At 40.2% G+C, this 5,000-nt stretch overlaps 1 protein-coding gene across 6 annotated transcripts in view; it reads right to left on the reverse strand.

Annotated features, from left to right (window-relative positions):
- The window catches only part of LOC118441900 (fibroblast growth factor 17), a 119,650-nt gene that overhangs the window by 77,883 nt on the left and 36,767 nt on the right, over nucleotides 1-5,000 (reverse strand). The window contains exon 1 of one of the 6 annotated variants that reach the window (XM_035866927.2): nucleotides 3,353-3,373. The exons of the other annotated variants lie outside the window; for them this stretch is intronic. The gene's annotated coding sequence lies outside the window, so the exon portion shown is untranslated. Of the gene's footprint in view, nucleotides 1-3,352; nucleotides 3,374-5,000 lie in introns of those variants that run through there. 6 annotated transcript variants of the gene reach the window in all.

Consider the following 5,000-nt stretch of genomic DNA (forward strand, 5'->3'; position numbering starts at 1 on the left):
GGATTTTATCACGCTCCGTTGGTTTTCTCTCACGAATTATTTCAATCGACTCGTGATCTAATATTTATCTCGTACATTTCTTATCTCGTTTCTTTTATGTATGTATTTATTTATTTATTTATTTTATATAGATATATATATATATATATATTTTTTTTTTTTAATAAAAAGAAAGCCGTTTCTTTGTAACAGCACGAGATAAATCTCGAGAAAACACGTTTACGATCATCTCTTTTTCTCTCTCTCTCTCTTCCTCTCTTTTAAGAGAGAGAGAGAGAGAGAGAGAGAGAGAGAGAGAGAGAAAGAATAAAAAAAAGGAAATAAATAAAAGGAGTGTTCTCGCGTAGTCTCGCTTAGGCAAACTTATAATATACGAGACGCGAGAGGCTTTACGATTTCTCGCGTTGCGTGCAAGTAAAGCGGCGCTTGCTTATTTAGTGACGCGTCGGCCCCTTTTTTCTCGAGGCAGGGCTTCTCGAGGTCGCGAGGTCAGTTAGGCGGGGATCTGAGTCCTTCCTTTCGCGGGCCCTTTTTCGATACCCCGCCAAGGATCGCGTGCCATCGTCGGTAGAAGAAAAAGTAAAAAAAAAAGTAAAGAAAGAAAGAAAAAAACAAAAAAAGAAAAACAAAAAAAAGTAAATAAATAAATAAAAAAAAAAAAAAAAAAGAAAAATAATTAAGAAACGAAGTAGTACTCTTGGCTCGTGATAGTACTCGTGCTAGCGGGGAATAAAGAGAAAAAGAAAAGGAAAAAAAGGAAAGGAAAGAAGGAAAGAAAGGAAAAAAAAAAATACAAAGAAGAAAAACAAACAAACGAATAAAACCTACGAAATGCATGACGATCTCTCTGAGATCGGGGTGATTGAGGATTGACGAAGGGGGGGGAGACAGAAAGTTATGAAAAATCTTCATTATTCTTTTCGGGACTAGCTCGATGAATCTCGAATAATTACGAATTTTTCGACGATTTCGAAGGACGAGAAAATTGTCACGCTCGTAAAGATTCTCCGTCGATAACGTTGTAAATTTTGAAGTAGCAACGGCGCCAACGTCGAGAAAATGAGAAGGAGAAAAAGAGAAAAGAAAAGAAAAGAAAAAGAAAAAAACGAGAAGAAAGAGGACGAGTTCGGCTCCGATAATTTCAAGATGAAATATCATAAAAGAATCCGAACGTAATCGACATCGTCTCTCTTTCTCTCTCTGTCTGGCAAGGTGCGGGTTAGTCAGGATGGACAGACCCAAGCAGTAAGACGGCGAATTTACAATCGATAAAGTCGAGAAGAGAGACGAACGGAGCGAGTTCGATCCGAGAGATGAGAGCAGAAAGAGGAAGCCACGCATACTTCTATCTTTTTCTCTTTCTAGCTCTTCGTCTTCTTCCGAACATGAACGAAAATAAAAAGCTCTCTGAGATAGCCGCGAGAAGCTCTCGAACGTGACTTTCTTCGAAGGAAGGAAGAGACCAACCTTGGCACTTCTTAGGCGTATAGTCATAACTAACTAACTCTCTCTCTCTCCCTCCCTCCCTTCCTCCCTCCCTCCCTCCCTTCCTCCCTCCCTCTCTTTTTCTCTTTCTCTCTTCTTCTTATTTTCCTTCGTACCTTTCTTGTGCAAAGGTTGTAAACATTTTGGCACCGCGATACAAGAACAATAATTTAGTGAGCGCGCTAGGGTCTTCTCTTTCTCTCTTTCTCTCTCTCTCTGTCTCTGTCTCTGTCTCTGTCTCTCTTACTCTTTGACGGCACACACGTTTTCGACGAGGAGGGTACTTGTAACGCCGCGACGACGAACGAATCGCACCGCACGACGTCGACTTGTCGATTTTTGTGAAACGATGCGAAACTCGAAGGAGAAGAGGAAGGTCGTTGACTGGCCGATTCTCACCGGGAAGGCGTGTGGGACCGATTCGAGAGGGCCCGACGATGATAATTAGCAGTAAATCAAGCTGGCGAGATACGCGTGTCCGCGTGTTATGCGTATTATAGGGAACTCTCCTCCCTCCCCCTCCCTCCCTCCCTCCCTCCCTCCCTCCTCCTCTAACGCCAACCTCTCCACCCTTAGGATAGCATGGACTCTCCGAAGTAACAACGTGTCTGCTTATTCCTTAAGCGATCGATTCGAACTAAATTCGAGAACATCTGTTTCTCTCTCTTTCTCTCTCTCTCTCTCTCTCTCTCTCTCTCTCTTTCTCTCTCTTTCTGTAAATATTAAAAAGAAATAACGATTGAAGTTAATACTCTTTATCATTGCTTTTCTTATGCAAAATGTAACGTTACTCTCGAATCTCAATTGAGTCGGTCAATTAGAATTTCTTTTTTTTTTTCTTTTCTTCTTCTTTTTTTTTCTTTCTTTCTTTCTTTCTTTTTTTCTTTTTTTTTTCTTTTTTTTTTTTTTTTTGAAGAAAGAGGTCAATGTACCTCGAGTGTTACAAAATCTCGGGAACAAACGTTAACCACTTTGGTATTCCTATAAAAAGAAAAGAAAGTCGAGGAGGTGGAGGAGGAAGAGGTAGAGGAGGAGGAGGAGGAGGAGGAGGAGGTCAAAGTTCGCTAGTTTATCGTTCGTTTCTATCGCAAATATTCCCGTGGAAGATGTTCGTTTGAGTTTGACGTATACACGATATCACGGAATGGATTATACGAATATAGGCGAATACGTTTCATGTCCCTTCGACGTTTCTTTATAAACGTTACTCTTTCTCACGAGAACAAGAGAGTTTACGAATAGGGATCGTAATTCTTGAATGGGAATCAACGATACTGTTAAAGGTTCCCGAGAGATCAACTACGCCGTGTGCGACGTTGAATTGCGTCGCTTTTATGGGTCATCTTTTCAAAGATATCGATGTTTCGAAAGACAAGGTGCGGACGACCCACGCACGTACTTTCAAAATTATGAACGACTCTGCCACCGTTTTCTTTTTCTTTTTTTTCTTTTTTTTTTTTTTCATATACATGCAAGTAATTCACGCGGCACGAATTCTTTTTTTCTTATGAACGACAGACGTCGTTTAAAATATTCGCGTATCGTTTTCGATCCATCAACGATTAATAAGAATTTATAATTAATCGGCAAAAGGTATTTCCCGTTAATTGCTTCTCCGAAACTCGATTACGATCGTCGCCAAAACTAAAAGCATTCGTAGAATAAAAAGACGAAGATGAATGAAAAATGAAAAAAGAAAAGAAAAAGATGAAGAAACCGCAGCCCGACGTATCCTTTCAGGTAACGCATAAGGTGTGTATACGTGAGTCCTGCGAACGTTATGGGGATCCAGTATAGGCTAGCGCCGCGTTATTATTTTTAAGAGTGGTTGGATTGAATTTTTATAGGGCTCTTGGCATACGCTTACCCGCTCAGTGACGCTCAAACCGCATCCCCGAAGTCCTTCGATTTTTATGGCATTATTAACGGCGAACAAAAAGGGTCGCTCGAACGACGTAACAAGCTACCCATGGACAACCCTGTGAAAGAAAGAAAAAGAAAAAAAAAGAGGAAGAGAGAGAGAGAGAGAGAGAGAGAGAGAGAGAGAGAGAGAGAAAAGAGTAGGGAGAAGACGCGTTAGCATATGAATGCCAGGGTGCCGAGTCCCGTGGTGTGTACGAAAACAAAACTAATAAAAGGGAGTCATGAAAGGGATGCCGCAATGGATCGCTTTCTTATAATAAGCTCCTTCTTCCATCGAAAGGTGTTGGACTGTTCATGCAGAATATCCTGTCACATTTTTTTCTCTACGATAATAAACTGACTTGAAAAACTTCCAATAAAATCGATACGAAAGAAATTCTCAAGATTCGAGAGAGAGAGAGAGAGAGAGAGAGAGAGAGAGAAGTGGGATGGGGTGGGGGGGAAGAGAGAAATACACATTTATGTCAATAGGAACATTCGATCGTATAAAAAATTATATCGATTGGATGACTCACTTCGAAGACACCACTTCGTTGTGTCTTCGTCTTATTAAGTCAAAGTTTATAGGTCAGGATCGTTGTAATTGGCATATCACGAGATGCCATTTATTTCAACGTCTTTCATTCATCTCTAATCTATCGTCCTTTTCGTTGAAATCGAAAGGACGAGATATCGAGAGAAGATCGGGGAAAAAAAGAAAAGTTGTTCCATCGACCGCCATAAATAACTATAGTGGACCGCACCTGGCAGGATAGTGGATGCTGAATTTTTCAAAGCTTCGAAAAAGAGAAGGAGAGAAAGAACACGGTCGTAATCATTACTAAGGAATGCGTGATTGATTTAAACCGCGAAAGGTCTACCCGAGAAAAAGAAAGACAGAGGATAGGAAGGAAAAAAGAGAAAAAAGAGAGAGAGAGAGAGAGAGAGAGAGAGAGAGAACAAAATAGTCGATGGACCTAAGAATTCGAGTAGAAAAAACTGAAGTTCGTCATCTTCGTCGAGACATATAGTAACATACGTCGTCGTCCAACAAGAATTCTTAAGAAGTTGCTCTAGTAGAAAGAAATAAGTTAACCATGAGGATTCGAAGAAGAAAAAAGAAGGAAGAAAACAAAATTATAAAGAGCAAAAGAACAAGCTGTAATAACATCAGCAGATCTTAATGGAGGCATCATCCGATATTTGTGCCGCAATTTCAAGGGGTTTACGATGGCGTATATCAGAGATCCCGTGGTGAATGGATCAACCCCCGCGGGGGATACTATCCATATATGTGTCCATTGGATCGTTCTCTCATTCGTCTCTCTTTCTCTCTCTCTCTCTCTCTCTTTCTCTCTTTCTCTCTCTTTCTTTCTCCTCCTTCCATCATTTACCTCTGTAGCTCTTTTCGAATGGGAACGGTAACCGTTAAAGGTGTTTTTGATGTCGCCGTAAAAGTTTCTTCGCGAGTACCATCATCCTGTGTAAAAAAGAGAAAAAAAAAGAAAGGAAAAAAATAAAATCAAAAAAAAAAAAAAAAAAAAAAAAAATAACTGCCCATTAGAGAACTGACAACGTTCCTCGAGAAGATGAAAGTTTTCTTTACGAGAACA

This window comes from Vespa mandarinia, chromosome 5, assembly GCF_050613455.1.
Source record: "Vespa mandarinia isolate Hongniang chromosome 5, ASM5061345v1, whole genome shotgun sequence".
Classification (NCBI taxonomy): Eukaryota; Metazoa; Arthropoda; class Insecta; order Hymenoptera; family Vespidae; genus Vespa; species Vespa mandarinia.